This window comes from Nymphaea colorata, chromosome 7 (assembly GCF_008831285.2).
Source record: "Nymphaea colorata isolate Beijing-Zhang1983 chromosome 7, ASM883128v2, whole genome shotgun sequence".
Taxonomy (NCBI): Eukaryota; Viridiplantae; Streptophyta; class Magnoliopsida; order Nymphaeales; family Nymphaeaceae; genus Nymphaea; species Nymphaea colorata.
In genome coordinates this window covers 18,577,481-18,590,632 of record NC_045144.1, presented here as the reverse complement: position 1 = coordinate 18,590,632, position 13,152 = coordinate 18,577,481, and the positions used below count along the sequence as shown (strand labels likewise).

The 13,152-nt window shown below is 34.1% G+C and overlaps 1 long non-coding RNA gene across 1 annotated transcript; it reads left to right on the top strand.

Annotated features, from left to right (window-relative positions):
* Positions 1 to 2,187: 2,187 nt before the first annotated feature.
* Positions 2,188 to 8,023, top strand: LOC116257782 (uncharacterized). Its single transcript, XR_004173470.2, has 2 exons — positions 2,188 to 2,851; positions 7,369 to 8,023. It is a non-coding gene; the product is annotated as an uncharacterized LOC116257782 (long non-coding RNA).
* The last annotated feature ends 5,129 nt before the right edge of the window (positions 8,024 to 13,152 follow it).

The window sequence follows — 13,152 nt, the reverse complement described above, 5'->3', positions numbered from 1 at the left end:
GCACACGAGCCGAGTCAAGCCCGAGCTTGGTCAGCTCAAGCTCGACTCGACTAAAAATACTCAAGCTCGAGCTCGCCTCTAATGTCTCGAGTCAAGCCATGTGAAATTCTCAAATTTTAGACCAGCACGACACCATTTAGACTTGTAAAGATACCAACTATGTGTTTTAAGAATACAATGTTCTTCTTATCAAGCGTTGTCGACGAAAGATTCAACTCAAAACATTTAAACAAAACAATGTTTTACTTTGCAAATCAAAGAAAAGTCCTGGATTTGAAACGTTCTCATAATCAAGAAGACTGCAATAATAGATTTGGCAAAGTGGCAAAGGGAAAAAACAAAAGCGTGGCTGCCATCCAAAGGATATGGCTCACACTTGTTCGGATCTTGATCAAAACAATTAATTGAGGCGCTAACTGCCATTTCCAGTAGCAACCAAGAGCCATAAATGCACTGAGATTGACCTGACATGATCGGTTTCTATCCAATAATCAAATAAGAAAAACCAGTTGCATGTATCACATGATTCACATCTGAAATTCCTTGAGCTCCAAAAGAATTTAGAAATAAAGCCGAAACAATATGTGAGGAGTTGGGGCAATGGCTAAGTGGGTGTTGGTAAGTGGCCGGTTTTCATTTCAAATCTTGGTGGCATCAGCTCTACCCACTTGAGACTTCAAGTTGAAGTGTGGTGAGAACAGTACTCCTAGACATTGAAAGCAGACCTTCTACCTAAAGGGGTATGGTGTAAAATCCAAGCTCAAGACGACTCCATTTGAGTATTTTGGGTCTAGCAATGACACCCAAATCTAAAAACATATCCAAAACTATGGCAAGTAGGGATGTCAATATATCCAATTTAGATCAGATATACATAAATATCCAATTAGATTCAAATATAGATTCATATCGGAATTGTTTTTTAAACAAATATCTTATATTTAATCCTGTTACATTTTAAAAATGGGTAAAATTCAGTTCAAAATTTAGATTCAGATTCACATATTAATATAAAAATTGGATTCGGATTGTGAAATCAGATTTGGATTAAGATATAACTTTTATTTCATTGTATTTGAATCCGAATATATGAATTCGAATATATGAATATCCAAAAATGACCTATCTAATTCGATCCCTTTGACATTCCTAATCACAAACCAATAATTTGAAAGGGAACTAGGGAAAACTTACGTATCAAGTCACCACTTTGAGAAATATGGGGAAGTCATGGACCCCAGTTGATGTGAGCAGAGGATCACATAGCGACGGCGATGGCAGCGAGCGGATAAAGTGCTGTACTGTTGTTGGAAGTAGATAAACAGGATGCAGAGTTGCGATCTGATGGCAAAATCATGTGCACAATGTGTTCTTTTTTTCTCGCGTCAAACTTGGACAATTGCACATGGCCAACAAATGTTTCATTTTGTTATGTACTGGCCGGTGCCTTGCTGACCCAAATTTGTGGCAAGAGCAACCTACTTAGCTAGGGAAAAAGCCCTTCCGATCTTATCACATATTATGTTAATCCTTATCTCTTGGTGTAAAGTAGTGTAGCATCCCTTCTTTGTTCGAAGTGTATCTGTTTGACATATATATATATATATATATAAGACTACTTAAACAAAAGACAAAAACCACACCTATTAAAATTAATTATAAAAATATTTTTTTTGTACGACCTTGATTTGATGATAAACATATATTAAATTAGTCATTTTTTTACTTGAATGGTTTTTATGACATCAAAGTTTGATAAGACCTTTTATATATATATATATATATATATATATATATATATATATATATATATATATATATATATATATATATATAAACATCATACTTATAAACTTTTAATGTGTTGCTGAAGGTTCGTTTAGGAACTGGCTTTATTGAAAACTCTTTAACTAGACGCGGAGCTACGTTTAGGCACAGCTCATGCCAGAAAAAAAGATTATTTATTTTTACATAGATTTTTTGTAATTATTTACTTATTTATATATATTGTGCTTCTTAATTTTTATAACAGTACACGGTAGAAAATTTGTTTTTAACTCGGCCACTGCTTTAACACATGCCGGTAGAGGGTTTTGAGCATAAGGAAAATAAATGTTAACGGTTTTAAACAAGGTTTAAAACTGCCCGGATGCCCGGCCTCTCGGATGCCCTCCCCTCTCATCTCGCCCGTCTATCGAATCTCAACCGTCTTTCCTTTCTCTTCCTACCTTGTGAAAATTTGCGCTGCTCTCATTTCGCCCGTCTCTGATATCTCACCCGTCCCTCTCTCTCTCTCTCTCTCTCTCTCTGGGAAAGGAGGATGGGTAAGGGGAGTGAGAGGGAGAAAGGAGGCTTCAGAGGCAAAGAGCATTACGAGAAAGGGCAATCTTCTATGGCAGGGAATGAGGCCTCTACCGTTGAGTTGGCGCAAAGGGCAGGAACCCGAAGAGCATGTTCCAGACTTCAAGTGAGGGACGCCAAGGAAGAACACGATGCACGCCGTGCGCCATTGAAGAGGCGGACAAGTTTCTAGCGTTGGATCATCGCCATTAAAGAAGTGGGAAAAAGTTTTGCAGTCTTCCTCTCGACCCAAAATTTGTTGCCGACACTACGGCAAGGCCCCATGCTGTCGACTAGTCGAGCAAGAATGCTCGCACTCCCGATCTTTTTTCCCCTTCTTTGGCTCAAGACTCTAGTGATTGAGTGAGACTACAGTGATTGCTCCTGTGTTCGTTTCAATGGGCAGCAATTGTGCGGTTGTCTGCACGTTCTAGGGTTTTTGGAAGCCCCTGATCTTTCCCCTTTAGCCTTCTCTTGGTCTAACACGAAGGCGCAGTTCTCAGGAGCCATGGTAGTCTCTCTGATCGCTTCCCTGCTCTCTCTCTTCTCTCTCGCTTTTGCATCTCTTGAAGAATCAAGCTATTTTACATTCCTTCTCTTCAGAGTTTACCATTGATGGCTTGAAATGATGCACCTCTAGACTTGGATCCTGTGCTCTTGCAATGTGCACAAACACCCACACACACATACACACATCTGAAGAAGAAGAAGAAGCAGGCGAGCAACAATCGAGATGGATGAGGATGTAGAAACCAGTTTCTGGGGGTTTTAGACTTGGGGCTTCAAATCTAGAAAAAATTCAAGGAATTGAAAGTGTTGCTGTGCGAGAGTTTACCTAACCCCATCTTCTCCCTGATTAAGGGAATCCAACAATACTTCAAAGGAAAAATGAATAATTCCATCTAAACTGACCCAGTAGATCACATCCAACTTTCTTTTATTAATTAAAATTGTTTTTTTTTATATTTCTAACATATATATACAAATAATGTAGCGAACTTTTTGCTTAGTAAATGACTAGTAATGCATGTTTGAGCTTTATTGGCTTTATATTATATTGGAGATCTAAACTGTAACACACTGCCACTTTCACATTTAGTATCAAAACCCAACCCATTTACTTTGCTTTTTTAGAATTTACTGCGTTTCAATTTGCAACTGCTTTTTCCTAGGCACTGGAACAGCTTTTCTTTCTACTGCTATGCTGTTGGGAAGAATCCTAATAAGGAATTCTTCTTCTCCATACATACTGAGAGGAACTTGTACAGCTTAAAGCAAAGAAAAGAAAGAAGTGGAAGCAATCAGGAATTCCTTATTCAAGAAAAGATGAACTAACTTTCATTTCCGGTTTCTTTGTGGAAAAAGAGAGAGAGAGAGAGTGATCAGGAGAGAGACCAACTAATAAAAGAAGACTGATTAGTGATACAAACAGCTATATGACCAAGAAGGTGACAAAATAATAAATTGATAGCAAAGGACCAAGCGGACACTGTTGATGCTGGAATTCCCCATGGAATGAGAAAGACATGTTGAGAGAGAGGCTTATCTAGTGGAAATCCTCATCAGCGAGCATGTATTGTTGGAAAGACTAGTTGTCCTAGCTTTGATCTTCTCCCATGAGGCATGCAATCATGGAGCTTAAAGTCGTTATATATTTTCCCTTTGTGACATTTATGAGTCAGTGAACTAGATCGTCACTAATTCTCCTCTAATGATTATTTTCTAGCTATAAATTTTCATTTTATAGCCCTTCAACAATATTCAACAGTTTTGAACTCTCTCTCTCTCTCTCTCTCTCTCATATATATATATATATGATAACAGATACTTACAATATCATCATATGCCAAATGTGAATTATTTGAGCCGTCGATTCTAATAAGATCAACGGTGGAAAATTAAGTTGCAAATATCAAATGCAAGCTGTGGTTTGTTTTTAGTAGTCTAAAGTGTCATTCAAATGAATGAAACAAATGAATTTCTTTAGACAAAACCTCCTGTATCATTTGAGGAATGTTTTAAACTCTTGAAATAACAACTTGGTTTCCATATCTATAACTTAATATTCGCCGTTTGATCTCATCAGGTTCGACAAGATAGACTCTTGAAGAGCTAACTACTTATATATATTATTGTAAATGTCAAAATTGTTATATCCTGTGGTCTCCTTTAAGTAATCCTGAATTTTATATCTTCCTGTTTCCCGATCATTTTCATGTAAAATCTCCAAGCTCAACCTCTCCTTCCAGCTGAGCTCCGGCTGGCCCAACATGCTTTCGAATCCCCACAATAAAAGTAATCGGGTGGACAGCTCCAGATTATTTTTATTGTGGGTATTCGCAAGCATGTTGGGCCAGCTGGAGCTCAGCATATATATATATATATATAAAATATATATATATATATATATGAGAGAGAGAGAGAGAGTTCAAAACTGTTGAATATTGTTGAAAGGCTATAAAATAAAAAGTTACAACTAAAAAAGAATCATTAGAGGAGAATTAGTGAAATAAAATCATTTGGAGGCTCCTTTTATTTTATGAAAAAGTTGGAACATTGGTAACGCCCCGCTTTCTCAAACGTCTTTGTTAATCAAAGGTGAAAACATATGTATGGCTCTTTTACATGTTTAACATAATTTTCTTCTGCCCTTACTCACTTCCACTTGCTTATTATTAAGAAAATATTACTAATATTATCATTGTTATCGTTATTGCAAGATATTGTTGTTGTCGTTGGTGCCATTGTTGTTGTTGAGTTGTTTGATGAGGATTTCCACTAGATAAGCCTCTCTCTCAACATGTCTTTCTCATTCCATGGGGAGTTCCAGCACCAACAGTGTCCGCTTGGTCCTTTGCTCTAAATTTATTTATTATTTGGTCCAAAGCATATTCGTAAATCTAAAAGGTGGAGACTTATCTATCTAGAAGATATAGCTGTTTGCATATAATAAGTCACTGGTTCAAATCTCTATGGCACCCACTCTTTGTAAAAGCTATCAAAGTCTCAGACTAGCAACAAAGTCTCTCAGCCTGAATCATTTCATGTAAGTAAACTAAAAGGAAAAGCTGTAGGTTAGAGAGAGAGAGAGATAGAAGAAAGTGTAAAAAAAAAACACATATAAAACGTGAAAAACAAGTCTGTCGTATAAAACATGAAAAAACATGTTTTTTAAAAAATGTCAAAAAATAAAAAAACGTGAATAATACCCATATATACGTTATTTGCTGTTTTTTCCCTTTTTTATTAATTTTCATCTTTTATAATTTTTAAGATTTATTAAATGTTTTAATTTTTTTTAAATTTTGCTGAGATTTTCCCGTTTTATTCCGGAGATATAAAACAGTATGTTTGGTTCTAAAGTAGTAATTGGGCTTCTTTTGACAAAGCACTTGACTCATTTCTCTCTCTCACTCTCATGCATGAGAGTTATGAAGCATATGCAAGGAAATGCCTTGGAAGTTCAATGGGGCCATAGAATAATTTGCGCCAAAATTGTAATACTTACTTCACTTGAACACATATAAGGATGCTAAATCCTGACTGTGGAAATCACCCAAATTCTAGATATCGTCTGGTGAATAAAAACTTCAAAACTGTCACTAAAATCAAATCAAGTAGAAGCCATAAAATCATATATCAAATAATATAACTTTTTTTTTTTTAAAGAAAAACAAGTGAAAGAAGGATCTACCGTTTACAAGCTCCAATAGGACATCAGGACTTGTCCTTGAACAATCAAATTGAAAGAAAAGATATATATATATATATATATATATATAGGAAGGAAAGACACCAGAAAGTAACGTTCCGGGCAACGCTATACATATAAGTAAAAAAGCTCTTGTCTCCATGTATTGATAACGGGAGTGGCAATTTTAGATTTTAATATTATTGTTTACGTTAAATGCCGAATAACATTTAACACTACCAACCGTGCATTCCAAAGTTGAAGAATTCGTATCTAAGTTTTCCTAACTTACATTTATACTTTATTGAGAAAATAGTGTACAACAAGGGTATTAGCGACAACTTATTGTATAACAAAGGCATATTGCAATTTTAAAAATGGTTTATGTTTTTTAAACCACAGTTTTTAAAATTTTAAACATCCAACAACATCCAACAGTTAGCAGATTTCAAGTCTCTCAAGTTAGTTTACAAGCATGGATTAGGTGTTATATAACTGCATAGGTTTTTATAATTAAGTTTTTCAAAATAAACTTTGTTTTAAGGCTTTTTTATATTCTATGATGTACCATTACTAACAGTTTTAGAAAGGGCAAAAAACAGGTCTTAAAAATTTGGACAAACCTTCCCAACATCAAAAAGTAGCTTTGTTTCTAAGATGTTTCAAAAAGTAGCTTTCCTAATTACTTTCAGGATATGTCTGGACTATTCCACACTAGGAATGATTTTCAATATATGTGCCTAAAAGTTTATATGTTAACCACAATATATATATATATAAATCCTTTCCGTTAATTTTACTCTAGGTTAAGTGTTTTTTCTCTCTTTCCACAAAATAGGGAGGGCATTATTTTGGCTTTATTAAACTCGATTGACGTTTAACTAGGTGGGATGTAAGTTCAAATTCTAGCCAAGAGGATGCAGCTTATACACCACTTATTTTTTAGTGTGTTGGGATAATTTGTCCCCCAAATTTTGTTGATGTTCTATAATTTTCACTCCAACACTATCTACTTCTTTGCATTTTCACAGAAAACACGTTTTTTTCAAAACAGAAAACTCGAAGAAAACCCAATAAATTAAATAGCAATTTAAAACTAGAAAAAAATAAAAAGAAACGTTAAAAACAAAAGGAAAACACGGTTTTAACCCGTTTTTAATGCGTGTTTTTGCATTTTTTTCAGTTTTTTTAATGCCAAACAGTTTTTTTTTATTTGTTGCAAATATATTTATCTTTTGATATTTGTATCATTAATTTCTCACTTATTTTATTTATCCTTCATTTTTAGTTTTTAAAAGTTTCTAAAAATTTACTGTATTTTTTTTTTTTTTTTCAAGCTCATTAATACGCGAGAAAAACCTCTCTACCAATGAAGACCAGCTTTCTTGGCGCAGAGGGCAGGATGCCACCGAAGATGATGTTGCCGACTTCGACTGAGGGACGCCAACGCAGATGAAACGATACAGCGCACGCCATGCGCCACTGAAAGGGGCGGGCGAGTTTCTAGGTTGGATCGTCGCCATTAAAGAAGTGGGGAAAAAATTTGCAGGCTTCCTCTCCACCCAAAATTTGTTGCCGACACCCCCATGCTGTCTTTTCTTCGAGGAAGAACGCTCGCACTCCCAGATCTTTTTTGCCCTTCTTTTGGCTAGAGACTACAGTGATTGCTCCTGTGTTCGTTGCAATAGGCAGCACTTATGCGGATGTCTGCACGTTCTAGGGTTTTTTGATGCCCATTTTATTTCCTTTATCCTTCCTTCTCTCGGACTAAGTCGAAGACGCGGTTATCAGGAGCCAGAGTACTCTCTCTGGTCTCTCCCTCTCCCTCTCGATTTTGCATCTCTTAAGAACCAAGCTGTTTCACATTCAGCAATGGAGATGGAGGAGGAGGTTATGAAGAATTGGAAGCGTTGGTGTGCGATTCGCCTGGACGGCAGGCCAGTTTACTTTCTTCAAGCTTACTGGTTAATGGAATCCAACAATACTTCAATATATGAAATGAAAGGGAAAATGAATCATGTGAAAGCATAGAGTCCGTTCGTTACAGTCTTAAGGAGAGATTTTTTTTTTTTTTTCATTTAAACGTTTGCTAAAAGATTATCTGTACTGTGCATTGAAATCTGTTCACATTAGAAATGATTCCATCTAAGCTAACTCCGTAAACACACAGTTAGAGAAAAAGCGTTTTTTCGCGAAAAAAAATGAGATAACTGAACTAGCTGTTTAAAACTTTAAAAGTACTTTTTTAAAAAAAAAACCTTAAAAACGAAAAAAAACACGTTTTTAACACATTTTTTTAGTTTTTTCAGTTTTTTTAATGTCAAACAGTTTTTTTTTTATTTTTTTTTTATTTATTACAAATCTTGTGATGTTTGTGTCATTAGTTTTTCATTTATTTTATTTTTTCTTTATTTTTAGTTTTTTAAGATTTTTTAATTTTTTTTTTCAAGCTCGTCGTATTATACCCGAAAAAAACCTTACTTTTTAAAATTCCAAGACATTATTTTTTACTATGCGACCACATCCAATTTCCTTTTTTTATTTAAAATTGTTCTTCATATTTATAGCATTGTTGCATAAAAAATCTATTTATACATTGAAATTTGTTCATATTAAAAATGATTCCATCTAAACCACCCCATAGATCACATCCAATTTCCTTTTATTATTTGAAATATTTCTTAATATTTATAGCATATTTTACGTCAATAATGTGGCAAAATTTCCCCTACTAAATGACCAGTAATTAGTTTTTAGCTTTATTGGTTCTATGTTATATTGGAAATCTGAATCTTTGGATAGAGCCAGAAAATTTTTATGAGAGGGGTGGAATTAAAGTTTTAAAATTTTGATTAGGACAAAAATATTATTTTTAAAAAATTTTATATAAAACAAGTAAAAATTTTTAAATTTAAAAATAAGCCACTACTTAACAATTGAAAAACTCTTGATTTTTTTTTAAACAATTAAGAAATGAGACGTGGCATCCTTGCAGTGGGCCAAATTCAGTAGATTCTGACAGTTAAAACAAAATCATATCTTATAATTTACATTGGTCCCACTCAAGCTGTGTCCTTCACTGACCACCCACATAAAGTTTTCATAATTGCCAAGTGACATCATGTCCTCAAACTTTGTACCTCATATCATATGGCAGTAGCACATTGCATGTACTTTGCCTTTTAGAGCCAGAAAGGGAAAAGCAGAATGTGCTCGAGAGTTGAGAGTATTTGATAGCTTGCAAAAGGCAACTCACTTTAGTTTTCTCCCTTTTTGCTGCCACATGGGTCACAATATCATGTGGTAGGAAATCAAACTTTATAATACGAACTGTTGAGCATATGAACAACATTTCACAATAACATCTTTGTAGTAGTAACTATAAAGCTTATCCTCATCATACTGAAAGCAATCAAACAATTGGGTGAAGAAATATAAGCCTTGAGGGGTACTTTAACACGGGCTTTTCTTAATTTTTGTTAATAAAAATAAAAATTACATGTAAATTTTAAAAATTTTTACTAAGTTTTGATAAATGATATTTCGGCCCTTATCAAAATTTAGAAACTTTAATTCGACTCTCATCATAAAAAATTTTTGGTTCTGCCCCTGACTGTGCTCACTTCTTTGAGTCTAATTTTACATAAGCAGCTTATTTTGTGAATCTAAAGTGAAAACCACATTGTGTTTTGGGAGGGCTCATACGATCGAACGGCGGTCACTGCAGTCGGACAGCGGCGGCCGGAATGGGTGGACGGCGGTCGGATGGCAGGTGGAGGCAGAAGAGAACAGCAGGGTAACGACTCACATATATAACTTCATAATATCAATATAGTGATTGACTACATGAACAAAATAATCACAATCACATCATTTTAATAACAATTGCTGCAAAATGTAATCAAACGCATGATATGCAAGTGGGCACATGCGAAATTGTTTAATTAGATCTGATAATCGAGATCAGGTCTAAACACTAATTGCATTCAAAGTTGGTGTTTCAAAGCCAACACTGGATCCGGATTCAAGAACGAACCCACTTGCGTGATATATTTAGACCTGGACGTCCGATCGAGCCTCAGGCAGGTACTCGGCCCGATATGGACCCAACGGGGGCTCAATCTGACCTGATAACTTTTAAATAATATTAGTATTAATAATATATACTTTATTATTTTATATACAAAAAAATAATTTTATATTTAAAAAATAATTTGTTATTATAACCGCGCCAGACCTCTGTGTTTCGAGCATTGTGCTCGGGCTCGAGTTTCGAATATCGGGCAGGCCCGATGCTGGGGCCTAGATATACCTGTTTGGTCATATTCTAGTTCGATCAATCCAGGTTATGTTTTGAAAAATGAACTAATCCAAATACCAAAGATCCAGTTATGTGCAAAGGCTGGATCCAAAGTCAACCCTCTAACATTCTTAGGTAGAGAATTTTTGTTCAATAGAGAGAGAGAGAGAGAGAGAGAGAGAGTTTGACCAAGTTCCAATGGAAGTCTTAATCTGATCATTCCTAAAAGGAACACTCAAATTCTTTTGTCTGTACCTTCCCTGTTCCAGGTTGTATACTTCTAGTTCCCACAAATAATAAAACCCATAAGAACTGCCTCCATAGCAGCCAGGTCAATTTCACTGTGCTTAGCTTCTTAGGTCCAAGCGTAAGATGCATATTTAATGAATCTAAAGTGAAATACTATTTAAGTCCTATGCTATGTATATATAATTAACAATCTCTCTCTCTCTCTCTCTCTTACATATATGTATATAATTTTTACATTGGCTCATTTCAAATGCACCACATATGCAATCTTTTAGGCGTCTTTGAGGTTTTTTTGGCAATCAAAACATATAAATAGATGCAAAAAGTGTAAAAAATATATTAACAAAAAATAAAGAAAATCAAAATGTTAAAACTATTAAATTTTAAAACCTTGTGCAATTTGATTTGCATATATGATTTTGTGGTTTTTTAATCCTATAAATTTTAACATCTTGCACATGTTCTATTCATTCGAGTTATAAAAAAAAAACAACACTGTGGTGCTTGAAACTTGTGAACCACATGCGGCAACATAAAAGAAATTGATTCTACTTTTATATAAGTGAAATGAGTTTGGAGAATCTCAAAAATTTTCATCTCCTCTCTCTCTCTCTCTCTCTCTCTCTCTCTATATATATATATATATATATATATATATATATATATATATATACGTGCCTTCTAACAATATATTAATGACTTAATTTTGAGCTAATTAAATTCGAGTATTACGCATCGTTCGACTCTTCGTTCCCTCGAAATTCCAGGGTTGCTTGTTCTGCATCAGCATCATGGTGCGACCGAAAAGTCGGTCTTTATTAAACATTGTTAATCAAAGCAGTAACTTTAGTTTTTTCTCTCAATCATTTGATTCAGTGTAGATGGGTTGACACATGGACCACAACAGATCTTGAAAAACATTATTCGGTTTATATATACACACCAAAATCTGTCTGGCAATATTAGGAATCCAAGATGATTATTTTGGACCCATCTGATGGCGTGCATGTATTGCGGATGATAAAAAGCTGTAACTTATACTCATGTTTTGTGTTTTTCTCGCTCAAAATCTATTTTTAGCACTATATATATATATATAGGTAAAAACCAGACCCTTTAATTTTTTGCTTAAAAAATATTTAAATAAAATATAAACATCCTAATATATTTATAAAAAACTATTTTGATATAAGACATGCTTTGAATCGAACTGTTTTTATGAAAAAATTGATATTTTATGAGAGCGATTCATTTTCTTATTATAAAAACACTATTAAAACCTCAGAAATGATCAACTTAATATACATTTTGCATCAACTTATCCGTAAAATCATATTGGTAAGGTTAAATTAAAAAAAGCTTTAGATACCATATTTAAAGGGTTTGGTTTTTATCCATGATCTATTGTTTTGGTTTCTAAAAACATTACAAATAGTACCAAATTTTTAATTTTTAGTCATATGACAATATCTAGTAAAAAAAAAAAATCAAACCTGCCAAATGTTATCAAAGTAACTGAAAATTAAACATCTGTTGTTAAAAAATATTCACTATACGACCATTAGTGACTGTTTACTTTCACATCTGATATTATGTACGTTTCTTTGCACGTACATGTGTGTGTGTGGTGGCAAAATGAGGACCTTACCCTACAGATTAGACATCCACAAGGCTTATGTTTACTGTTTGTGTGTGATGTGGCCCAGTCATAGCCGTTTGACAACAACAACCGCAACAAACTATCTTATAAATCTACCTCAAGATATGAGGTAGAATTCATGAAATACTACAACATAGTGTTTTTGGGGCAAATTAATGAAACATTTTGTTACTGTTTATAGTGCGGCATTAGTAACACATTGTTACTATTTAATGAATTTGCTTTAAAAATAAGACATATTTATGCAGATTCTTGAGGTAGAATTCGTGAAATACTACAACATAGTGCTTTTGGGGCAGATTAATGAAACATTTTGTTACTGTTTATAGTGCGGCATTAGTAACACATTGTTAGTATCTAATGATATTGCTTTAAAGTTAAAGCATATTTATGCAGATTCTTCAGGTAGAATTCATGAAATACTACAACATAGTGTTTTTGGGGCAGATTAATGAAACATTTTATTATATCTTATAAATCTAACTCAACCTCAAAAATTGATGTAGAATTCATGGAATGCTATAACATAGTGATTTTGGGGCAGATTAATGAAACAGTTTGTTGTTGTTCATAGTGAGGCATTAGTAACACATTGTTACAATCTTATGAATTTGCTTCAAAAATAAGGCAGATTTATGCAGCACTTTTAAAAAAAAGTGTTTCATTGAATCTGCTCCATGTTTAAGGCAAATTCATATGAAAATAATAATGTATTACCTTTGCCAAACGGCCCTAAGGGATAGTTTGGTAGTACAAGCATCTTTGTCTCCTATGAATCTACCCTAAAGACTGGACTAAGTTTATGAAACAATATTTCTAGTATCTAATGAATCTGTATCAATCATTGGGTATATTCGTGTGACACTTACAAAATGTTTTTTGCTGCCAAATGACTTATAGAGGCTCATGATT